This window comes from Mesocricetus auratus, unplaced genomic scaffold (assembly GCF_017639785.1).
Source record: "Mesocricetus auratus isolate SY011 unplaced genomic scaffold, BCM_Maur_2.0 Super-Scaffold_100009, whole genome shotgun sequence".
In the NCBI taxonomy this organism is placed as follows: Eukaryota; Metazoa; Chordata; class Mammalia; order Rodentia; family Cricetidae; genus Mesocricetus; species Mesocricetus auratus.
The window spans coordinates 57,256,951-57,283,505 of record NW_024429193.1 but is presented as its reverse complement, the minus strand read 5'-3'; the positions used below and the strand labels follow the sequence as shown (position 1 = coordinate 57,283,505).

Here is a 26,555-nt window from a genome sequence, read left to right as displayed (position 1 = left end):
CCCCCCCTCTCTCTCTCACACACACACACACACACACACACACACACACACACACACACACATACAAATATGGGAATGAGCATATTTTCCTGACAGGAGTGAGAAAGCTTTACAGAATATTAGCAGTAACATCCATCTGAACTTAGTGGAAAGTATCATGAGAATGTGTGATTAGAATCCATCAGATATTTGGCTGTCTTTTTCAACCAAAAGATGGATTTGAACCAGATTACCACTTCTATGGCTTAGTTTTGAAGAAAGAGGGGTTGGGGGGAAGCAATTATTTGTCTCTTTGTTCAAAGGCCTTTTTGTATCGTCGATCCCTGGAAAGCTAGTGGAGGAGCCAGCCTTTCACATCCATTAAGGTCAGCCCCGAAACCGTTGAATTTGATCTCTTCCATTTACCATCTGGATACAGTAGAGAAAAAGCTATTCTGCATTGGGTTGCTGGACACCATCCAGAAAATAATATGTCAGGGCATCAAAGGCTTGAGGCTCTTGGTCCATTCTGCCTAATGATCACAGGCAGGGTCTGCACTCCAGTTTTGTAGTATGTTTCATTTTTGCAGTGACAATTTATATCCCAGTAAAATAGATCACAAGGATTACTGCCAGCTTGTCAAAGCTAAGATTCCTCTATCATAGACGTCCCCACAAAGGACTGTGTTTTAATTGGGCCAGGCTTGATTTCCAAAGCCCATTTCTCTCCATCCCAACCTGCCTCATTTCTCATAGACAGCTCTGACTTACTGTGGGAAGGATTCTAATGTATAGATGGTTTCGTTCCACACACAAGCTCCAATTTAAAATCTTCTTAAAACTGACCTCACTTAAATTGGAATTCATCATCATCTTTATAAGGGAGTCCAATATCTGGCCAGCTAATGACACTGCTGGCAGTTATCTAGAAATATGACAAGCATATCTCATTATTCACCCCAACTGGAGCCAATTGTGGCTGGTATTATATTATTATTGTTGTTGTTGTTGTTGTTGTTGTTGTTGTTGGATAGGAAGCAGTGGCATGTCCTTTGTCTTCCCTGGGATAGAGAGGAGACTATGATGTCAGAGAGCATATAACTGCATTTTAAGGTAGCTGGAGGCCATATAATGCCAGGCTTTAATACAGCAGCTTTGCTTGGATCTTTTCAGGATGTACCCAGCCATAAATTTATAGTTGTACTAGAAAAAAATAAAAATAAAAACAAAAACTGTAGAGAATTGTCATTTTGTGTCTTACAGTGAGAAGAGGTTGCAGAAAAAAATTCAAAACCCTGACAATAGGGTTGCTATCTCAAATTTTATTTGATCTCAAAAAAAAAAAAAAGGGTAAGTCCCAGATTCCTGCTCTGACCCAAGAAGGTGGAGTGTCTTTGAATTCTGGCTGCCATCAGAAAGCACATGTGGTGCTTCTGGGTTTGCATACTACTCGTGTTCCCCAGGAGTTCTATCACCTCCATCTTCTCATCATGGACGAGTTTTCTCTCAGAGTCTTCTGTGCTTCCCTTGCTTTTGATTAGTCTATGCTGGTATCTTAGTTGGAGTTTTATTGCTGTTTATAGATGCCATGACCACAGCATCTGTTATAAAGGAAAACATTTCCTTGGAGCTGAGTTATAGGTTTAGAGGTTTAGTCTATTATTGTCATGTAAGGAAGCATGGTGGTTTGAAAGAAAATGGCCCCCAAAGGGAGTGACATTAATGGGGGGGGTGTGGTCCTGTTGGAGGAAGTGTGACACTGTGGAGGCAGGCTTTGAAGGCTCAAATATGCTCAAGCCACGCCCAGGGAGACAGTTCACTTCCTGTTTCCTGCAAGATATAGAACTCTCAGCTACCCCTGTAACACCATGTCTGCCTGCATGCCACCATGTCCCATCATGATGATAATGGAATGAATCTATGAACGGATAGTGAACCACACAATTAAATGTTTTCTTTTAGAGAGTTACCATGGCCATGGTGTCTCTCCACAGCAATAGAAACCCTAAGACAGAAGCATTGTTCTGTTAAGTGTATGTACATGTGTGTGTGTGTGTGTGTGTGTGTGTGTGTGTGCTTGTGTATGTACGGGGCATACGCTGACCAGGACTTTGGTTGTCCTCCTCTGTTGTTCTTCACCTTATTTTTATTTTTAATTTTTAAATTTTTTTTAGGTTTTGGAATTGAAATTATGTCATTTCCCCTTTCCCTTTCTTCCCTCCAACCCTTCCTTTGTACCCCTATGCTACCTTAAATTCATATGTATAATTCCAATTTGACTTAAGCATTGGTGTGAAGCAGCACCCACCCCTTCTGCTGCTACAGAAACTGAGAAAAGTTTCTTCCCTTTCTGTGTTCTCAGGTAGAATAAACAGTAAGTGCACACGTCCTGAGCTCAAGCAATAGTACTCACTTGTGTCTGTCTTTAATCTTTGCAAGGAGCAGATGACTATGCCACCTCCCTGACCTTACAGCTTTTAAAATATTTTCTCCAGATCTGCAGCTTGTCTTCTCGTTATCATGATGTTCAATTTTGTAGAACTGAAGTTTATAATTTTAATTGTATCTAGCTTATCAATTATTCCCTTCATGGATTATGCCTTTGGTGCCAAGAAGTCATCACCACATCCACTGTCAGTATGGTTTTCCTGTCTTTTAGGAGTCTTATGGTTTTGCATTTCCTATTTAGACCTAGGATTCATTTTGAGTTAATTCTTGTCAAAGGCTTAGTATCTGTGTCTGTTTTGCACAAGGAGGACTAGTTGTTGAACACACTCTTTCCTTTGCTGAGTCGTCTCTTTCTACATGAGAAACATCAGTTGACACTATGCGCTCTATTCTGCCCCATTGCTCTGTTTATCTGTTCTACCCATGCACACTGTCTTGATTACTGTAACATTATACTGTGTGAAACACAGGTAGTGTTAGCCCCCCAGCTCTGTCCTTTCACCAGTCTATGCTGTCCTGACTAGTATGGGGTGCAGTAAACATGGGGAGTGCTAGTCCTCCAAAGCTGTGTTTGTTTGTTTTGTTTTTACAGTCCACTGTTTTGATTGCTGTAGTAATATAATGTCTTAAACTTGGGCAGTGTTAGCACTTCAACTTTCTTTTTGAACTGAATTGGCTATTCTGTTTCTCTATCTAAATTTTAGAGACCATTTGTAGAAATATACAAGATGATTTGCTGGAATTTGAACTAGTATTGAGTTGACTCTTCAATACTTGTTCTTTGGTATCCTTTACTAGAGTTTTGTTGTTTTCCTCTTGTAGATCAGATGAGTGTGTGAGTGTGTGTGTGTGTGTGTGTGTGTGTGTGTGTGTGTGTATTTTCTTAAAGTTATATATACCCATTTTTGGAAAGTGCTGATCTAAGCAGTAATGTATATTTTTATTTTAAAATATGATGGGGGAGGGAGAGAGAACATACACATATATGTATACGTATGTATAATTTTTTCTTAAAGTTATAGATAGGCATTTTTGAAAGTTCTAATATAAGCAATATTGTATATTTTTTAGAATATGATGGGGGAGGGAGAGAGAGCATGCACATATATGTGGGGATCAAAGGACAACTTTTGGGAGTCCATTTTCGCTTTTCTCCTTGTTGAAGTAGGTCTCTCCTGTTTCTGCTGCATTGCGTATTCCAGGCTGGCTGACCTGAGAGCTTCTGGTTACTTCTGTTTCTGCATGTAGTTATGCATGATTGTATTCTTTGTGTATAGTGAGGAGGCCTTGGCAATCTATGGGGCCTCGGGTAGTAAATCAGTATTTATCCCTGGGAGCCCATTCCACATGGAGGGATGCTCTCTCAGCCTGGACACATGGGGGGGCCTGTCCCAGATGATATGATATGATATGACAGACTTTGGAGATCCCCCATGGAGGACCTCACCCTCCCTGGGGAGTAGAGTGGGGATTGGGTGGGGGGTTGGAGGGCGGGGGAGGGAGGAGGGGAGGGAAAAGGAGCTGGGATTGACATGTGAAGCAAGCTTGTTTCTAATTTAAATAAAAAAGAGAAAAATGGTAAAATGGGGGGGAAACTCTGTATATATGTGTGTGAGTGCTCGCACGTGTGCGCACACTCGTGCGTGTGCCCTTTCCCCCTGCACTCTCACCAGCTTTTATTGTGCATTTTCTTAGTAGTAGCCATTCTAACTGGGGTTAAGATAGAATCTCAGGGGAGTATTGATTTACAGTTCCCTGGTGGGCTTTTCACTTTTTATGTATTTATTGACCATCTCTTCTTACTCCATTGAAAACTGTCTGTTCAAATTCATTGTCCATTTCCTGACAGGATTGTTTGTTCTTTTGTTACTCAAAGCTTTGAGTTTTATATTCTTGGTAGTAATCTCCTATCAGATGGCTATCTAAATGGCCATTTTTCCCTATTCTGTAAACTCTCTGTTCACTTAATGTTTCTTTTTCTGTTGGTATACAAAAGTTTTTTATTAATGTATTTAAATTAATAATAATATTTATACATATGTATGCAGGGCCATATGATGATTTTACTAGAGTTACAACGTATATTGACATCTGGATAATTAGCATTTGCATCTTCTCAGACATCCTTCCTGTGTGCTGAGAAACTTTGTTTCAAATTCTTTTGAGATATGTTCTAAAACATTGTAGGCTATCCTTGCCCTTCTGTTACAAACATCAGAACTGTTTCTCTTTTTCTTCTAATTGTATCTCATACCTGTTTTCTAACCCCTGCCAGTCCCTGCTCCTCCCTCCCTTCCCAGTGTTTAGAGGTCTCTTCAGTGATGAGGCTGCACAGAGGCTTTCTGAGCTGTGTGTCATTCTTGCTCTCACCACCCAGCTAGTTGCTGCAGTCCTGGGTGGACAGGCATTTCCAGTGCCTAGATCCTGGAGTGTTTTACCTGCCTTCTACTCCAGTGGTGCATAGTGTGACCAGAGAAAGAAAAGCTGCAGAGATCCAGGCATACTGCTGCTGGCATGATTGACATCCTTAGAGGACCAAAAACCTGACCTTTTTAATTGTGTTAATTTTATTCTCCCCTTCTTTGCCTGTTTGATTTTCTGTAGAGACTTTTGAAATAAAACTTTTTTCCCCTTAGTGATCATTTTTAAGGATCATTTTAAAGAATGAGCTTCTGGCTTTCTTAAGGTTTGACTATTTATTCATTTCCTAATTTCAATTTCATTGGCTTTTCCCTTCCTTTCTATACTGCTGGGGAGTGGATGAACACAGGTTCTCGTGGATATTAAGCTGTTCTCTACCACTAAGAGTTCCACTCATAACCTCGTAACACTGATATTTTGTCTAATTTGCATTATTTATTCTCTTCTGCTTCTCTAAGAGTTCATCATTTTGTTCATTTTGTACATTGTGATATGTATGAATGTGGTACATTATGGCAATGCATTGTGATAATAATTATCTTCATTACCCCCTTTCATTTCCCTCCCACTTCTGTTGACCCCCTCCCCCCTCCTCTCTCCAACCAGTTTCCATCCTCCTTTCACACATTTACTCGAGGCAGACTTTATGTGAGTAGCTGCTGCTACTGTGTATTCATGATTGCTACGTCCAGAAGACAGCATACCACAGGACTCCTCCCTAACTGCCAACCCAACTCTTAGTCTTTCCACCTCCTCTTCTTCATGTCCCCTGTTCTTTGGAAGGGGTCTTCTGAATGTCTTGGATGGGGCTGAAGACGCAGTAGTCACTGTCCTCCGTGCTTTGGGCCATTTGTGAGTCTGTGCATTCATCATCAGAAGCTTCTCTGACCAAAGCTGAGAGCAGCATTAGTCTGTCCAAATAAGTGTAAAGATTTAGAAGGCAGTTGAACTATATGTTCATTTTCTGCTTATTTCACTTGACTTCTTTTCTGGTTTCCTAAGGTTGAATCTTATATTATTGATTTTAAATCTTTTTTCTTATCTAATATGTGCATACACAACTAAAAATTTCCCTTTGAACCCTACTTTTGTTGCTTATTGAAAGTTTTTATAAACTATATTTTAATTTTCTCTTAATTCAATGTTCTTTTGTTACTTTGAGAAAGAATCTCACTATGTAGCCCAAGCTGGTCTAGAACTTGCTGTGTTGCTCAAGATGGCCTTGAACTTGTGAACTTCCTGTCTCCATCTCCTGAATACTGAGATTATGGGTGGCACCACCCTGCCCAACCAATTCAGAATACTATACATTTTCTCTCGAGCATTTTTCCTCTAACCACTGTTATTTAGAAGAGTGTTGTTTAATCTCCATGTACATGGCATTTTTTCAGACTCTTTCTGTTACTGATATCTAGCTTGATTCCACTGTGTTCTAAGGGCAGATGTGTGATTCTGATCTTTAAACTTGTGAAGGTGTGTTTCGTGGCTCAGAATGTTGTCTGTCTTGGTGGATTTTCCACTTGAGAAGAGAATATAACCTGCTGTTGTTGGATAAAGTGGAGAGACCGTGAAAGACAACTTCTTACAAAACAGCATAGTCTTGCCATACGTCCAGCAGTTATATCCATTTCCTTGTTATGTTCCTAATGAGATGAAAGCATTTCCACACAGAAGCCTATTGAAGGGTTCCTCTGATAACCCCCTGAGTTCTGCACTGCATTACTTCTCTGAGTGATCGCATCTGCTCCCGTTGCCTTCAATGACAGGGTCTGGGGCTGGGAAGATGGCTCAGTGGTTAAGAGCACTTGCTCTTGCAGAGCTCCAGTTCCCAGCACCCAGAGGGGAGCTCACAACTGCCTGTGACTCCAAGGGTTTCTGATGCCTTTCCTGGCACCACATATATATGGCATACACTACTACACACATATAATTAAAAATAAATTGCTGGGTACAGTGGCACATGCCTTTAGTCCCAGCACTTGGAAGACAGAGGCAAGAAGATCTCTGAGTTTGAAGACAGCCTGGCCTGATCTACAGAGCAAGTTCTAGGACAGCCAGGGCTACACAGAGAAACCCTGTCTTGAAAAAACAAATAAATAAGTAAAATTTTAAATGCCATTGTATGGCGTTGCATTCTCCATAGCTCCAGCTCTCCCTTGAGTACCACATTTGTCTGCATCAACCCAGTAAATATCCCTGAAGACTAGGGACCACCAGAGACTTTCATTCTCTGAAATGGAACATTTAAAATTATTCAGTGTTTTAGTTTCACAAAGAGCTATTTATAAAGCAGGCTTCTCCCAGCGAAAAGTGATCCAGTAGTTTGGGTCAGGTCCTCTGAGAAGCAATGGGGGAAGGGGCTCCTACAGGGAAAGAAGGGATAGAAATAAAATACAGAAATATGAAAATTAACTTTTAATGATTTTTCCTCTGTGGACTTTTTCTGTTCAATTATAGAAAATGTTCCCAGGTGCTAGTTTTAGCAAGCAGGGTTTAGGATTCATCCTTGGTGCCATCATTTTCTTCAGTCTCCATTATTCTCTTTCATCTTCCTTGCTCATTCCATCAGCAAATATCAATTCCCTTCCAAATATGGGTCCAATCTGCCCATGTATTTCTCTTCTTGAAAGCTCGCTAATCACAGCCTCTGTCATGCTTGCCTCTGCTCCTCCAGTGGCTTCTTTGCTTGCTTTGTTGATTGCCTTCCTTTTTTTTTCTTGATCTAGAGACCAGAGTAACCCTTCAAATATGCATATCTGATCAAATCCCTCCTTACTTACCGTCCTTGAGGGGGTCCCCAGTCTGGCTCCTTGCTACAGCCTACAAGACCTGGAGTCATCTGCTGTTCTCTTCTCTTCGGCCTCCCTTCCTGGTCTCCCCCATCACTGCATTTCAGAGACACTGGTCTCCATTTTGTTCTTGTGGGCTTTATTTTTGCCTTTCACTTCTTAAAATATCTTCTACCTTACTTCTCTTTTATTTTAAAATGTTTGAGGCAAGAACTCATTCTTCTGCCCCTGCTTTCTAGAATTACAGGACTGTGCCACCATGTTTTACTTCTCTCCTACTCTTTAGGCAAAAGTTCAGATGTTATTCCTCTAGTATTCTTCTCGAATGCTCTGTCTGAAGTAGATGCTCCATCACTGTGCTGCTATCTCACTCTCTTTTTCCTTCCTGCTCCTAATCACATTCTTCATTTGTAATATTTTTTCTCCTTGTTTTCAGGTCTTCTCCTGAAATTTGAGTTCCATAATATTAGTGTTTTATGATCGAGAAGGCTGTAGTAATCAGAGCTGTGTTGCTATTTAAGTTTATAGTTTTTTATGTCAGCTTTAGCTTTATTTTTTAAGTTTTTTTAAATTTCATTTTGCATTCCAACCTCAGTTCTCCCTCCCATTCCTCCTCCCACCCCCCACCTCTCCTCTCTGCCCACCCCCATCCCCCACCCCCTCCACTCCTTCCACAGGGTTAATGGCTCTCATGGGCAATCAGTGAAGCCTAGCTCATTGAGTTGAGGCAGGAACAACACCTCCCACCCCCTGAGCCTCCACCCATCAAGTTAAGGCTCAACATGGCATTCCACCCTAGGGAATGGGCTCCAACAAGTTATCTCAGGCACCAGAGATAGATACTGGTCCTATGGTCAGGGGCCCCTCAGATAACCCTAGCTACACAATTGTCTCCCATATATAGAGGGCTTAGTTCAATCCCCTGGAGGCTCCATGGCTGTCAGTCTAGACATGAGTTCCCACAAGTTTGGTTCAGCTGTCTCTGTAGATTTACCCTTCGTGATCTTGGCCTCCCTTGCTGACTGAGTTTATAATTTTAAATAATCCTGTGCCATCTGATTCTCAGAAGGAAGAGAACAGAGGCAAGGAAGTCAGCGGAAAGGCTTTTAGACAGGAGAGGGAAAGATTCCTAATAGTGACTGAAAAGACTTGCTACATTTCCATGTGCTGATCCAGAAGGATGTTGTGGCATGTTGTCAGCACAAGTAGAACTGAGTGCAAGGTCAAAAATGAGGGCAGTTTTGTTGGTGTATCCTTTTACTTCTGGATCTTAACATTGATGGCTTGAGCCGGGTCTAATATGAACAAGGAAAAGGGCATCTTTAAGCCCCTTTGTGTGTATTTGACTTGTTATTAGAAGCATGTATTGTAGCCCTATTGTAATCTAATGAAGCAAAGAGGAGAGGAGAAAAAGTGCAGACAGTCTGCCTGAAGCTCCGGGATGTTCCCTAACTACCGGTTGGCTTCCCCAGAAAGGTGCAGTGGAGATCTGTGGCAGCAGCAGTAGCACGAAGGAACCAAACACTATCCTGGTGTCAGTGAGGCCTGGCTCTGACGTCCCACTGTGTGGCTCTGATGCACTTGATCTGCCCAAAGCTCTCCACCCTATTCTTACACCAAATTCTGGAGTGTCACTTACCAGCTACTTTAGATAGAGGGTGCAAGAGACCAGGCTGAGCTGCTGATTGCAGGAAGAGGCAGAGAGCTGGCCAGGCTGAGCTGACTCCTAGGCTAAGCTCCCCTGTTAAGCACGTGGCCTGGCCACAGGTTTGGAAGAGGATCAGTTCCACACAGTGTCCTTCCATCCAAGCCCGGAGCAAAAGCAGATGAAGAGAGGGCGTTCTCTTTCCATGAACATCACCTACCAGAACAGAAAGAAGTTGGATACTGCTGTAGGGCACCTCCCCAATTACTGAGAATATGCATACTTACTGAGAATAAACAAATCAGGAACCAGCAAGAAAGTCAAACTTGAAAAAATGAAGGGTCCTAAAATATAAACCACACTGTGGAGCTTCATGGAAATGTTTTATGATTTTTTTCAATTCTTTTTGTCGATATTGTTAGTTAATATATAAAACAGTGGATTTTATCATGACATTCTTGTAGACTTTTGAAAGTGTGACAGTTGTGTCAATTGAGAGATTCCAAGAGATCTGTGAAGAAAGCAACATCAGCGCAAGGAAGACTTGGACTAGGGTGAGGGCTCACTTGTGGTTCCAGAAATACTTTAGAAGAGCCGAACATGGTGGCACACCTATAACTAACCCAGCACTCAGGAGACTGAGGCAAAGGGATTAGAGTTTGAGGACAACCTGGGTTATATAGTGAAGTCCTGCCTCAAAATTGATTTATTTAATTAAGGGTTTTAGTGATTCTGTAGGTGAGAAACCAGATTGTAGGCAAAATTAAGGTGAATGGCAGATATAGGGCTCTCATAAGAATGTTTAAATGGTGTGAGAGTGAGAAATACCTGAGGTCAAGGCATACCCCCTTATGCTTCCACACGGTAAGTAACCCTTGAAGTACCTGGTAAGCAGGCAGTCGAGCCAGAGGCAAGAGGACTGTCATGAGTTTAAGGCCAGGCTGGGTTACAAGATCAGCTTGAGCTACTTTGTAGATTCTGTCTGGAAAATGAATTGGTTAACTAAAATTACAAAGGTGGGAAAAAACTCCTTTGAGCAGTCCTAAATAAAAAGCAAGAGCAGTTAGAGCTAGCATTCTTCACCTTGCTTCTTGCAGCTCTGAACTGCCCTGCTTGGAATGCCAGATACAGGTCAGGATTGGTGGTTTCAATGGCCCCCGGGAACCTGTACCTTCTAGCCCTTGTCTCCTCATCAGAATGTCCTAGAGACCTTGAGATAACTCACAGCTCCCTATTTAGAGCTGAACAAAGGTCTCACTCAAGTGTTAGGAGGTCTATTGAAGTCTTGAGTTAGACAAGTGGACATCAGGCTCCTGATGTCACAGCATGTGCCTTTTCATCAGGGAAAGACTTTGAAGTGAAAGGATAGAGATGGGTAAGGTGCTTTTTATTTTATGCGTATTTTGTATCTTATGTGTATATGTGTATTTTGCCTACATATATATCTGTATACCATGTACATTCCTGGTTCCTGTGGAGGCCAAAAGAGGGCATTGGATTCTGTGGACCTGGACTCAAAGGCGGTTGTAAGCCACAGTGTAAGTTCTGGGAACCAAGCCTGGGTCTTCTGGAAGAGCAGCAAGTGCGTTTAACTTCTGAGCCATCTCTCCAGCCCAGAGATAGACAGTATTTGAAAAAAGAAAATAAAGATGTTTCTGGCCTCTAACTTCTCTGTTATAACAAAAGGGAAAGTGATTATCATATATTTACTAATTTATCCAGTAATTCCACAGGGAGGACTTCAGGAAGTGCTAAACATGACAAAGTTCTGGATTCCATGACCAGGTCCAGAAGCAATAATGATAAAACTCAAGGAAAATAAGCACACAGATACAAAAATGTTAATTTAAGAAACAACAGTAATTATATATTGAACAACTATAGTGTACAGAGAACATTTTTATAAGGTGAAGCTAATAAGCTGTGGCTTGTTTGCATTTTTTAATATTCTTCATAAAAATTACTACATGTCTTGCTTTTATTTGAATCAACACACTAATGCTCCAAGTTGGTTACATCCAGAAAAGAAAGTCGAAATGACTACGATGCTTCAACAAGCATTTGTCCATATAGCAGTCAGCGTTAGCTATTTGCTGTGTGAGGATGCTCAAAGGACTGAACCTCTCTCCCTGTTATCTGATTATTAGGAACCATCGCAGTAGAAGCCCTGACCCTTTGAACCACTGCAGCAGCAGATGAACAAAGGACCAACTAGATTTCAAAATATTTTGTTTTCAGATGTTACTTGTTGTGTTGAATCATCATCCAACATCTGATTCTGATTTTGAGATTCTTAATTTGTTCTTTTTAAAGATTCAGATTTTAAAAACATAAACACATTTCCACTCAGTTTTCCCATGAACTCCATCCCATAACTCAACTCAAAACATCCTGCTCTATGGCACCCTGCTGTGTGCCTCCCACTGATGGATTAGGACTGCTCCTGGGTGCCTGGAGGACACACACAGTGCTTGTCTCCAGAAGAGCAGAAGTGCCCTGTGTTGTAGACAAGACACATACTCAATCTAAATGCAGAACTCATCAAATCAGGCTGAATTCATACCCAGAGCTCCTGTATCCTCTTGAATACCTGTTTAACAGCACATTGATAAAATAAATACGAAAGTATCACATGAAATCCATTCTGAACCTTCAAGAAGGATTCCTTGCACTGTACAGAGAGTTGAGTCGTTTATAAAGGCTTATAAGAGTAGTTATTAAGTGCACATTATTCTGAGAGTATTTTACTACATTAAGACTACAGGAAGATGTTCTAGTAGTTGTTGATTTTGTTGCCTCTGTGTAGGCAGCCTGAAAGCTATTCTTTGAAAACCCCCTATGCTGATCTCAGGTTATGTCCTCTGCTCATCCTCATCTATGCTAGGACCCCTCAGTGCCTCTGGTTCTAACTGCTGCATTCTGTAAAACACATAGAGTCTCCGTTTCTGCTCCATTTACCTTATTCATTTACATATGTTGAAACTCACCCACTCTGATGGTTTAGGGACCAGAATTTGACTGCTTGGTGAGACTTGTAGGGTAGATAAGTTACAGTGTATTACCTATGAGGCAAAGAGTGAGAGCTCCATGGGTAAATTACAGTGTGGTTACATTTGAAACAGAGAATAGGGAGGGGGGAAGAGGGAGAGGAAGAGAGAGAGAGAGAGATTTAGCTAGAGCATGATAAGTAAGTGATTATGACTCAAAGATTAAAAACAACATAAAGCTGTGTGTGATGGTGCACATCTTTAATCCCAGTACTTGAGAGGCAGAGGCAGGCAGAGTTCTGTGAATTCAAGGCCAGCCTGGTCTCCAGGACAGTTACACAGAGAAATCCTGTAAGGAAAAAAAAAGGAAGAAGAACCCTGCCAAGAAAACCTCTCTCTCTCTCTCTCTCTCTCTCTCTCTCTCTCTCTCTCTCTCTCTCTCTCTCTCTCTCTCTCTCTCATAAAATAGATAGGTAAAAATAAAATCTGTGTAGAAGGTATATAGAAATAAAAGCATATGCTACAAAATCTATATGATAAATACCCATTGGTGAATAGAGGCAGCCTTCTGGAGTTGTTAGAAAAGCAAAATAAAATAGGAAAGAAGAGAGCTGTCTTGGTTTATATTCTCACACCTTGAGGACTCCGAGAATGCATTGTTAGAATGAAAGCAACAATGCTGGGCAGTGGTGGCGCACGCCTTTAATCCCAGCACTCGGGAGGCAGGGGCAGGAGGATCTCTATGAGTTCAAGGCCAGGCTGGACCCACAGCCTCCAGAACAATACAGAGAAACCCTGTCTGGTAAAAACCAAAAAAAAAAAAAAAAAAAAAAGAATGAGAGCAACAAAACCTTGGTGCTGTTGTTTTACAAGTGAGAGCTTGCTTTAGTTATATTCACTAATATGTGATGAACCAACTTAACAGAATGAAAAAATTATAAATAATCAAGAAAGAAAAGGCCTTCTTAATTAGATGATGTGTTGAATTTGGTCAGGCTCAAAGACAGCTAGGGCTGTCAAGTTATTTTCTATACGTACAAACACTCAGAGTGAGTGTAATTCATGATCAGGGTGTCACCACTGAACACAAGTAGAAAACTGACTTTGACAGCAGAGTTTCAGAGGAAGAGGTGGAAGTACTCACTCTTGCAAAACCAACGTCGATTAGTGAGTTTGAGGAACTGGAAACTGAAATGTTTTTGATACCGGTACCTCTTTGATAACGTCCTCTCTTCATCTGGATACACGTTACTAGCTTTGTTCTAAGCTTTTATAAGAGACCCAAAGATAGGACCTGCAGGAAGCAATGTGGCATGTCAAAAATATATTGGGCTATTTGTTCTCTAACATTATGGGCTGTCATTGAGAGATTCCAGAGATTATTGACATGAGCTTTTGAACATAAAGAGGGATGGTGGATTAATGATCAGCTGACATTGGTTTGCAAATTTGAATTCCCTTCCCCTCAGTTTATTAATTATATACACAGAGTTTTATGAATTCTTTCTAAAGAGCTTCAAAGGAAAATCAGACATGTATACTTGGTTTTTCAAGAGTTAAAGAAACAGTTCGCTGTTTGTTTTCTTTAAAAGAAGCGTGTATCTCAAAACTATTTGTGTTAGAGGGGTTATGCCAAAAAATCTGTTAAAAATTCAAAAGAAACAAAAGTTATTTTAGAGAACAGTAGTAGATCATGGCCATTCGAGTAGTGTGTGTCCTGATACTCCATTAGAAAGAAGGTATACAGTGAGTACTTTTTAACCAGAAAAAAATATGTTATTTGCTGAATTCACATTTACATTTTTCTGAGTGATTGCCCATAATGGAAATTCCAGTGGTGCTGTTTAAAATGGAAGCAATAAGTGGAGTTAAAGCCAAAACCATGTGCAATAATTTTAAGGAATCAATGCAACTATGCCCTAGAACTTTGAACTGATCCCAGAACAAAATAACAGCAACTTCATTTGTGATTACACCCTCTAAGTTGATCTGTGCTGTTTATTTGATGTGGTCTGTCCAATAATGCTGCTTGCAACACAGCACCACTACCTATATACAGTTGTGGTTTGGCCAATCACCATAGGCAGTGCAGTGTTTTCCTCCTGCTCTGCCTTGCCCACAGCACTGGCCCTTGCAGCCCTGGAAGGGAGGTCCAGTGACCAGGCTCACTCTAGAAGGGAGGGCAGCCATATCTCAGAAGACTGTGCATCTGTTTACTACCCTAACTGAGCTTACTTGTTTCTTAAGATTGCTGTAAAAAAAAAATGTGTTGCTCAGAGCAGCATGAGCATCTCTTATAGCTCGGGCATTAAAGGCAGAGAGAAGGAGTGTCTTCACCCCACTTTCTTTACTGTGGGGCTGTATCACTCCAACGTCTTCATCAAACATGGCTGCCTTTCCTTTTTAATCTTTGTGTCCTCTCTTATAAGGAAACTGATTAGAGCTCACTCCAATCAAGTGTAGTCTCATGCTATTTATATATGCAAAACTCATATTCCAAATGTCATATTATGTAGGTCCATACAGACATGGATTTGGTAGGGGGACATAACTAAGCAATAGGAATACTGTAAATTCAGTTTTGCCCAGAAAAAAATGTCAGCTCTTATATATAAACATTTCTTCCATTTTGGACATTAGACTACAGATCCCAAAGAAGACTGCCTATTCTTACCATGTTAGTCAAGCATAAGTGATTCTAGTGCAAGGACGCTTGATTTAAAAATGAAGTGTTCAAGGCAAATCACCAACCCAAATTTTCTCATGAGAGTTTTCATTTGCTTAATTAAGATCAATTCATGGAGACACTTGCCTCTGCCATGCTTTGGTGGCATGTACTAAAGCAAGGGATTTGTAATCTGGGAAAAGAACAATGGAGAGTCACTATTTTGAAAAGACAGTTCATCAGATGGTATGGGTCCTACAAATTCCAAAGCAAAGGAAAGATGGGGATATGGCCATGGTCCCTGTTACTTTTGTAGTTAACTAATGGTGCTAGCTAATATTACTGGCTGCTTTCTAAGCACTTTTAGTATACTCCTCTGTTTAATTCATGTAATAATCCTATGAAGTAGTAGAAAATGAGTCACAAATACTAAAGGTCACACAGGTAGTGACGAGAGGAGCCAGGGATTGAATCCATAGGACATAGTGAGGAAGAAGAGGGAATTAGGAGTGATTTTATGTCATTCTTATACTGAGCAGGTTTGGAAGGAGGTAGCTAGGTCATGGGTTCAGGATACAATGCTATGCTTAATGGGCTGTTGGCTGGAAATACAAATGAATATGCCACGTTGGTGGCTGTAAAAGGTTGGCAATAGCATTTAGTGTTAACATTCATCTGCTCTGAACATGAAAAACAGTACTGTCTTCTAAAAAGCCTAGTAATTTAAACAGGGTGAATTGTTTGCAATTGTGTATTCTGGAGTTCTTTTAAAGTTAGGTAAGCAGACACCATATTTAGAACTTTGTGGAATTTTCCAGCAAAATAGATAGAGAAGAGGAATGTGTGACACACTTGGAGCCATGTGGTCAGTAAGTGAATGTACTTCGTCACAAGCCCTCTGCTCCACACTTTCCCCTGCATCCCTCTAACCACAGGTTCTTCCACTTCAAACCTGATGGTTTGTGGGAACCGCTTTGTCAAAATCATTAAAGAAAGAAATGCCTGTGAATTCTCCTCCCGAAGCACTGCCTGTTTTCTGTGTCATTTTGGTCTCATTAATCAGCATTGCAGCAAGGCAGACACTGTGCTGTGTATTTTACTGTCCCCAGCACAGCGGCTCCTCCATCTCTGCCCCCAGGCTGACGCATTGGGGAAAAGGAGAGAGGGAAGCCATCAATCTTCCCAGTTGCTCATGTCAGCAGCGATCCTTCCCCCTTCCTGTTGGCTGTCTCTCTCACCACCTGTGTTTAGAATTAGCATCGAAGCTGCTGCCCACATGAATAAAAACCACTGTCCTTGTCACCTGCCCTGGTGTGGGCCACCACTCCTCATTGAACACAAGTACATCAAGCAGTTATCTCTAGTGGGAACGTGGGAGGAGAGAGAGTCACACGTCCCTTTTGACGATTTTAATGACATAAAATTAAAGTAGGATTTAGATCATGTATTTTAGAAGATAAAAACAATATTAGTGCCTCGAAGAGGTAAAAGCAAATAATTCTATTGAACACCGTCTCCTCAGAGTTGTTTGTAGCCAGAATTGGTACTTGGTTCACGGCCTGTCTATTACTTGTTGTCCGTTGGCTACTCAGTCAATCCTTCTGAGGCTGTTTGTTCTGTAAAAAGACTACATAGGAGCTTTTGCAAGGATCGAGACAGCATTCATAGCCCTTGTTATTCTACCCACTGAAAACTCACCAAGTGTTAGCTAGGGTTGGGACTCGTTGCTCAAATATAAAAGTAGCATCAGACACATTAAGTGATGTAATATTAGCAGGCACAAGAGGAATTTGACCCTAGCACTCTCTGATCCCCAAAACTCATGTTCTTTAGATTATGCTACACTGTTTTCGGTCTAGCTCCAGTCTACAGATATTAATATCTTAAATATGCAAGCTGTGTAAATCATTAGATATTGTAACTTTACTTCCCATGACATAAAGTGAACATGGTTGTTACTGATATTCATGTTGGCATGAGACTCTCATAGTTACATGCCAGTCACTCAAGCTATACACAGACAAACTATGTTTTTAATTTGATGGCAGGAAATGATTCTGCCCTTAGAAAACTAATATAAAATATCAAAAAGTAGGTTGTGAGTTACCCCATCCCCTCCTAGCCACTAGTACGCTATGTATGACTCTAACTTCCTTATCAACATTATCTAGCTAACCCACTTGTACAGAATGACTGTGGTCTAAGCAGTGTCCTTGGCCCCTTAAATATGAAGAAATGCTGTGATTCCCACAGCAGGTGCCCAGCAGAACTCATTTTGGACTCCCATATTCTGGCTACAGAGTTGGGATTTTCCCCTCAACCAATACATACAGTATCCATATTATTGTCTGTTCTATTATATAATCTCTTTGTATTGCACAAAATGAAACTGTAATTTCTTTAAAATGTCTCCTGCTGGTGGAATCACAGTTGCTTGGAGTTCTTTTATGCTTAAGTGATGACATTTCACTAGATATCCTGTATTTGTGGAATACTTCCATAGGACAGATGTCCTTATGTTGAGTGAGCAGTTGGATAAAAATAAACACTCATATTTCTGGTCCACATAGGTGGTTAGGTAACTTAGAAGAAAGCTTACTATGTGAACCAGGTACCACAGGTTTCCATACTAACAAACCCTCCAAAGCCTCCCAGCCCAGTGAGGTAGGTATATTGCTGTCTTCATTTGTGAATGCTCATGACTACTCAGGCAATTGAGCAGGGGTTTGAATCCAGGCAGTCTGGCACTGTTTCTCACTTCTTAATCACGAGACCTGGTTTTTTTCTGTACTCTTTGTTTCCATGTATAGAATTCACCTTATATCTCTTCTAAAGCTTCAGAACCATTGAAATAGTCATGAATCACTTGGTAGTTTGGGTTTTTGTTTGTTTGTTTGTTTGTTTGAGACAGGGTTTCTCTGTGTAGCCCTGTCTGCCCTGGAACTCACTCTGTAGACCAAGCTGGCCTCCAAGTTAGGATCTGCCAGCCTCTGCCTCCATAGTGCTAGGATTTCATACATTTTGTCTAAATTTTTGGCCTCTCAGCTTTACTTGATTAAGGCCACCTGTTACTAGTTCAGTCTTGGGTCAACCAGTGGAACTGATGATCATAAGACCCAACCCATACCCTACAGAATTAACCATCCATGGGGATCATAACTACAGTGTTTTATTTTTATAATACTTACTTAGAAATATTCATACAAGAATACAGGATATCTAGTGCTACATCATCAATTAATTACAAAAGAATTTAAGAGTTGAATCTAGACTCCGGTGAGAGATTAGGAGCCAAGGAGGATTGCCAGACAGAGACATGGACAGAACAGAGCGTCCTAGCCATAGAGAATTTTGTCTTCTGCTTACACTTGGCGTGTTTTAAAGATCTCTTTGTAAAGTCCAAGCTGTTCATCCTTTCTGAATCCCCAAGCCATATAAGATTTATAAAACTGGACATTGCCAAGTGAAACTGGCCAGCTACTGAAGATGGTGCACTTGCTTGTCAGGGAGTCTTTTCTTCCCATTATAAGATCAGAGATAGCTAGCACTGTCCTTCTCTGCTAACTTTCATGATTGCCCATGGCTGCTTCTGCTCTTCTGTTAATGGTGAATTGTTTCAGAAGTTTTACTATATTATTAATGGTGAATTGTTTCAGAAGTTTTACTATATTATTAATGGTGAATTGTTTCAGAAGTTTTACTATATTATTAATGGTGAATTGTTTCAGAAGTTTTACTATATTGTGATATAAATTTTAAGCAAATGAATTTACTCTTCACACTTTAACTGTGTGTGTGTGTGTGTGTGTGTGTGTGTGTGTGTATTTCTGATCAAGTTGACAGCGCTTTGGAGAATAATTATGTAGTAAATATCAAAGAAACTGGTTGTTCCACATTGATCTCATATTAGAATCACCTGGAGAGCTATTAAAAATTAAGATGCTAATACCAAATCTCTGATTAAATCAGAATCTACAGAACCCAGGCATCTGTGTCTTTCAAAGCTCCAAGGTAAGACTGAGAACAGGAGGCTTAAAAGGAATCATTTCCTTTTCATTCATGCATGTTTCCTTCTATACTTTCGTAAAGTTGAAACATAGGTAAAGAGTAAACCATTGGTGACTGCCTTAGTTTTCTGGTTGCTCTGATAAAATACTCTGACAGAAGCTATTTAAGAGAGAAAGGGTTTATTTTAACTCAGGTTACAGCCCTTACTGGTGGGGAGTCAGAGTGGCGGGACTGAAGCTGCTGGTCCTGTGGCTTCCATTACCTGAAACAGAGCAATGAATACATGTGTGCTGTATGTACTCAGTTTGAGGGTGATGACTCCCTACCTAGGAAATGGATCTTCCCACAATTAAGATGAGTCTTCCCACATCAATGTGGGTAATCAAGGCAATCCCTCAAAGGCATTCTTGGAGGCTGACTGTAATCTAGATAATCCCTCACAAGTATGCCCAGAGACTTCCTAGGTGTTCAGTTGAACACTAGCCATCACAGTGCTCACAAGCTTCTTTCAAACTTTAGTTTGTATTGCAGTTGCTCAGAGACATATTAAAGCCCAGACCTTGCAACCTTGTCTGTTTTCCCTTCTATAGTAAGCATGTTAGAATTCTTCATGAGAGGATCTAGGAGATTCTATTATGTATCCAAATGGTATTCCTGGTACTGGGAATACACATTAGTCTGAAAGCCTCTGGCATGATATCTTCTTCCTATCTTCTTTTCTACCAGGGATGCTCATCAGGGCAACTGCCTTAAGTAATCCATATTTAAGTTATCAGTGTTGTAAAAGTCCTGGATTCTACAGAAGGCACAATCTGTCATTCATATCCAATAATCGGCCAATCTAATTAGAAACAATTGACTATGCAAAAGCAAACTCTGCTTTATACAATACTGTTCCTCCTACTACTATAGACTTTGAGACAACACCAGATGGGTTTTGATGTCCCAATGTAGGACTTGGATTTCATTTTCCCACAAAAATAATTTCGTGGATGTTTGAGTACAGCCAAGATTATGCTATTAAAACCATCCTTGAGGAATACTGTGGGCTCAAGGACCTTTGATGAGTTATCTCCTAGGAGCTTAACCACAATTTAGAGAATTAAGTTTCAGAATTTCAGAAAAGCAACTTTTACACAAACTCTTACAACTAAACTTGTGTCACCTTGCAATGGAAACATTCGGTTCATTTCTTTATAGTTATTTTGCCAGAGAGGTAGAGAAACCATTTGTTTTGCATTTAACTAATGTTTATTAGGTACCCATAATGCACCTGGCACTGTGTTGTTTTCTAGGGATTTAAAGATGAAAAAGACAGCCCTAGGAGCTTGTATCCTAGGTAAAAAGATATTTACTAAGCAAATAAGAAAATATTTACCAAGTTTCTGATGTGGTTTGTGCAATAATGAAAACTGATGAAGGAGAGATGTGTTTTGCTTGTGGGAGGGATACTATGGCTGATAAAGGTGTGTGTGTGTGTGTGTGTGTGTGCGTGCATGTGTCTTGGTGTGGGTGTATTTAGTGGGTATACAATTGGGGAGAGTTTATTATTGGATAGTGATCAGGGAGTGTTTTCCTAGCAGAAAAGGAATAATGCATTCTACAATGATGAACAGAGTGTGCACTGAGGAGTCTGTGCCAGGACCCTCCCTGCAGAGTGGTTGGATGGTATGAACTGCCTCACCCCAGAGAAGAAATGAAAACTTTTGCTAACTCAGTGCATAGTATTTCCTCTTTTATCCCAGAATTTCTTTTTGAAGAACTTTGTACTACTGTCTAGTCGATAATTCAAAAAGTATAAATGAATGCTTAGGGAAAGCCTTGAATCAAGTGGACTCAGGTTACTTTATGAAATGATCTTTGATGTTGGTTGGGACAAGCACAATGAAAGGGCTCCTCGACTCTCCCCGTTATCAACACATACCAAGCTCTTCCTTACACTCTTCTATGTATTGTGCACATTTAAAAAAAATGTTATACAACAACAATTTTTTTTTTTAGTTTTCAGTTTAAGTTTAGATAAGAAACAAGGTTGCTTCACAAGTCAGTTCCAGGTCCCTCTCCCTTTCCCTCCCCTCCTCCCGTGCCCTCCCCCCAATCCCCCCATTATCCCCTCATTTCCCCAGGGAGGGTGAGGCCCTCCATGGGGGTGTCCATAGTCTGTCATTTCATACAGGGCAGGGCCTAGACCCTTCCCCAAGAGTTCAGAGTGAGAGTGCACCTCACATTACAACAACAATTTTTTAGAACAAAATATGTAAACCATTGCAATCTAGGGCTGATGACCTGGTTCAGTGATAGAATACTTGCTTGCCTGCCCAGCATAAGTACAATTTTGGATTTGATCTCCAGTACCATAAAAATAGGGAAAGAAAAGGAAAAAATAAAAACAAATCAGTGTCTTTAACAAAACACATAGACTAACTTATAGAGGACAAACATTTTCTCCACTAGAGGCTGGTAGTCCAGTATGTCTCTGATACCTAGAGAAGGCTCTCTCTGCTTCCGCATGGAGCCTGTTGTTCTCCCCTCCAGAGGGGCTGAGCACACACCCCTCACACGACAGAAGGGACGGAAGGACAGACGAGAGTGAGCTTTCTCTGAAGTCTCTTTTACAAGGACATCAATCCTACTGATGTTATCAAAGACCCTGCTTTTTTCTTGTATGTGTGTGGAAGAAAACACTTTAATTGCTATTAAAGGTGGGGGAGAAACAAGAACTCTGTGTGAACTTGAAATTGGTTTGCAGTAGCCGTAGTAGCAGAGGATATGTTCTACAAAGTAGAGGTGTAGAATTCTGGAAGCAATTTCATAGACCAGCCCCCATAGATAGCAAAGGACAACACTTAATAAGGTAAAGAGCCGTGTGTGTGTGTGTGTGTGTGTGTGTGTGTGAGAGAGAGAGAGAGAGAGAGAGAGAGAGAGAGAGAGAGAGAGAGAGAGAGAGAGAGAGAGAGAGAGAGAGTGAGAGAGTGAGAGAGTGAGAGTTTGGGGAGATGCTTATAGAAATGCTGTCTTGTGCATAACAAACTGAATAGCCTTCATGGGAATTGTAAAGTTTCATATAGCAAAAGGCTCTCCCTGTAAGCACTTTTGCTCCCCAGCAAGAGTGAACACAGGGAGTTCTTGCCAGATATGTGACTCCTTGATGCAACAGTGCATGCACTTCTAAATGATGAGGCTTCCTTACGCCTAGCCCTTTTGGCAGCTACAAGGGGGTGGCCATGGAAAACGCCACACTCAATGCCAATAGCTAGAGTGGCCGCCCCCATGTGTCTTTTCTCCTTTCATTTTTTAAATTATTCTACTGTTATAAAATGATTTTTAAAAATTGAACTTGTCACACCCTGGCTGTCAGGATTTAAAATTTAAGTCTTCTGGGGTAGAGATGGCACTGTAACATTTAGAACCCTGATAACAAATGAGGTGGTCAGTGGTTATACTGGCTTGAGGACTTTCCCAGCTTTCCTGATGAGATTACCATAGGAATTCTTGGGTTTGTTTCAAAGCTAACATAAATTCTGGTTCTAGAGTGATGTGAATAGTCCAATAAATTCCATATTATTTTTATTTTCCATCAGCGGACTATCCACAAGGATATAACAGTATAGCATCAATGATGGAACCTAGCTTCTGGTCAGGAATTCCACTCTCACAGTGGCATCCTTTGCCATAACATCATCTTTCATGTCCATCTGGTCCATAACTGCTAGATCAGGCTCACTCGCTGGAATTTCTAAGACTGACTGATTATCCATCTCTGGGAAATCCAAAGTATACAAGTACCCACAGTCAAGTTTCATATGTTCATATCATATGCTGTTCCATTTGAGGAAGCTGCATTAAGAGGCTCTGCTTCTTCCTGGAAATTCCCATGTGCATACCACTGGTGAGAAAGCATCGTGAAATACTTAAAAGAATTTTCAGGAAAATGGAAAGAGATGAAAAACATTACATTAAGCAAGGTAACCCAGACTTAGACATAATTACATTATGTTCTTTCATATGTGGATCCTACTTTGGTGTGTGTGTGTGTGTGTGTGTGTGTGTGTGTGTGTGTGTGGGAGTGGGTATAGGTGCTGAAGCAAAGGAACTACAAGACAAGAAAGAGTTAAGGAAGGATGTGGGGAGGGCAGTAGGGCACATGTGACAGGAAAGGGGAAAGGAGGCTGTTGGAAGGGTGGAAGGGCACAAGGGGAATCGGGGACTTTGGGAATGAAGGGGAGAGCAGAACTAACAAAAACAAATTTTGTTTGGCAATGCAGTAATGAAACCCAATACTGTATGTGTTAAGAATAAAAAGGGAAGCAGCTTTGGCTTGAGTTAAATCCACTGTAATCCCTAGAAGGCTTCAACAGGGTGACCAGTGCTTACTCAGTAAGAGGGAGACACCAAGTGTCTTCAGAATGAACCATTGCTTGGCCATAAATAGAGAGGCAGAGTTATGTTCCCAGCTGAGATGTGCCCTTGGCTTTGTTTTGAACATTATTGAAGGATACTTTCCCCCTCTGAGAAATGGAATGGGGCCGAAGGTAGTAAGAATGGAGGAGTTCAAAGGCCAGCCAGTCTTGAGTCAGGAATCCCAAGCTGAATGCAGTGCAGTTTGGGAGAAGGGGCACAGAACTGGGGGTCGGGGGTGAGAGCATACCTCCCTCCCACATGGTTCTCTAGCCCTTCACTGGGAAGTGATGCCAAAGCATTCTGTCACAAGATGAAAGTGACACAGTGCACACTGAGAAAGAGAGAAATCAGAGGTTTAAATAAGCCCGTAGGAAACTATTTGACAATCTAAGTTTATCTCTTTTACACCCTTTCCCCAGATTAGCAATGTATAAACATTCATCATAGATGTTTATAGTGAATTTACTGTCTAATGGGTCAGTCATTCCCTTTCCTTGCTCTTTTTTCCTTATGTGTTAGTTGTTGCCTGTGTATTGTTTCTTGGGGAGTGGAGGTGGCAGGGGGCAGAAGGCTTGCCCTGTTTTGTTCTAATTGGGCATTTGCTGTGTTGATGCCCAGCTCTGTGCATCTGGTTCTGTTTCTAGGCAGAACTGAACCTGCTTTCCTCGGTGCTGAGTGAGCATTTCTCAACAGACCAAGGTTCTAAAATACTTTATGGAAGCTGAAGTTGATTGTAGCAGAGCAGTGCTGGGCCACGGTCAAAGCTTTCCAAGGAGTAGCTGTCTCTTCTAGAGAGCCACCTGATAATTTTCCACACAAGATCACTTCTGTTTCAACTTTTAAGTAACTGTCAGTAGAAAGATGTTCAGGAAGAGGTAAAAGTGTGTCTCAAGAGTCTAGAGATTTCTGTGGCACATTACAAGTGACAGAATGAGAATCTAGCTGGGGGTGGGAGGCAGAACTTTAAACAGTGTTTTTAACATATATACAGCCAGAAGAGTAAACAGACTTATAGAAAGGTATTCCCATCCACATTATCTGATAATGCTATTACTTTATTGCAGTCTGTGTAAAACTCCGTTCTTGGACCAGCAAAATGGCTCCATGGGTAAAGGCACATACCACAAAATCTAAAGACCTGAATTCATCTCCCACAATCCATGTGGTAGAAGAGAACCAACTCTTGCAAGTGGTCCTCTGATGTATTCCCATGAAACCACACACTATGGTACAGGTGTGCCCCAACATATGCACACTCATGAGTGTGTACGCACGCGCGCGCACACACACACACACACGCTAAATAAATACATAATTCTGAATGCCACTTTTTTTTAAAACATGTTTTGGAGACATGGTCTTAATATGTAGCCCTGGCTGGCCTGGTGGCCCTCTACTGCCATTCTAATAACCAGTTAGGATGGAGTTTGTTCAGTTGAATTTCTGGGTCTGCCTCCTTTGACCATAGTTAAGAAGTCTGATGAATGAGCATTTGATGCTCTGGGTGGACATGACAGGACTTTGTGGGGACTGCTGAGTCTTTGTTTCCCACCGTTGTTTTCAAGTTAATGTGTTTCACGGTGCTGAAGCTGTGCCTTGGCTCATCAGCAAAGGCACTTGCTGCCAAACCTGATGATTTGAATTTGATTCCCAGGATCCACAGGGACATGCTGGAGGGAGAGATCTGAGTCCTGAAAGGTGTCCTCCAATAAATAAATAAATAAATGTTAAACACACACACACACACACACACACACACACTCTCTCTCTCTCTCTCACACACACATGGAAGAAGAAACCATCTCATGGCTAGTATGTAGACTTACCCTTCTGATGTAAACTGCTCATTTGGGATTAACCTCAGAAGTTCTCTTTAGTGATCTCAAGCACTGTCTTTTGCAGTAATTAACAGTTTGAGATTTTTCAGTTGCTTCTGAGTGCAGTCGTTAGCATTAATGAGATGTTAGGCTTGGGATATGCTCATGGCCTCATGCAAGAGGAGTCTCAGCTCTGTGAAATGGTGAGCCCATGCCACCTTTGGATCCTTCGCCCCCTTGTCTGAACTACATTATTGTCCCTTACTGGTGCTGGTCTAAAATGAGCCAGGTAATTGCCTGGAGGTGGCTTCTGTTAAGGAAATACTCCTGAAATAAAAAAAACAAGGAGGTATCAAGAAGCAGTCCCTTTGCTCTGTCACCACAGTGGATTCTACCCCTCTAGTGAGTGCATGCATGTGGGCCAGTCCTGAGATGGTTTTTTTTGGGGGGGTGTTTTTTGGTTGCTTTTGGTTTTGGGGTTTTTTGTGGGGGGGTGGTTTTTGTGGCTTGCCTGCTGTCCACTGGGAAGCCCATGCTCCTTTCATTTTCGTTCTTCTCTGACTACAGTGCTTTTGAACACAGAACCCCCATCCTCCCACCACCCAGACTCCACATTCCAACTCCGTGATCTCATGGTACCAGGCATACCTCCCCTGCTATGCCGTCAGACCGCCTGCTGGCTCTTGCTGAGGAACAGACTGCAACATAAACTCAGCCCAGAAGAGCAGGACGCTCTCTGTATATTTTTAAGACCAGAGATCCAGATCCCATTTAGAGGCTGTATTTGTTTAATAGCTCCTTGAAAGCTGAATAAAATATTTCTTGTTGTGCTTACTTCTTGGTAACATCATTCCCTGTGCGTTGATGCACAGAATCACGGAAACCAGAGAATGGAAAAGATGCCTTAGCTCATGGTTAACCCATTACCACTGCTCACGATGCCTTTTCCCACAGTCGAGTCTCTTGCGCTTTTCTCTTCTACTCTTCTCAAGAATTTATTTTCTCCAGTTCTCCTGGGGCACAGTCTCTGAATTTCACCATAGAGGAATTTATATGGAATTATTAATATTCTTTTTTTTTCAGGTTAATTTTCCTGGTCTCCATAACCCTTTCTATTACCATAAACAGACACTCTTCTTCCTGATCAAGTATTTCTGGATGGTATTTTTGTTTCCATTTACTAAGTTCAGAGTTTGTTTTTCTGCTTTACTTTTCCCTCTTCATCAATCAGCCCTGATGCCCATTAATCATTTTTCAGTGCACTGAAAAACCCTTTTCTCATTCCCATATCAGAGCTACTGGGTACTGGAGGAAGCCTCTCTATGTGTTCCTTTTCTCTCCCTCCCTCTCTCCCTCCCTCCCTCCCTCCCTCCCTCCCTCCCTCCCTCCCTCCCT

The 26,555-nt window shown here is 41.3% G+C and overlaps 1 protein-coding gene and 1 pseudogene across 3 annotated transcripts in view; one reads left to right on the top strand and one right to left on the bottom strand.

Annotated features, from left to right (window-relative positions):
* Positions 1-26,555, top strand: part of Wars2 (tryptophanyl tRNA synthetase 2, mitochondrial) — a 68,951-nt gene that overhangs the window by 14,470 nt on the left and 27,926 nt on the right. The gene's annotated exons all lie outside the window — the stretch shown is intronic.
* LOC110339618 lies at positions 22,297-23,428 on the bottom strand (annotated as a pseudogene).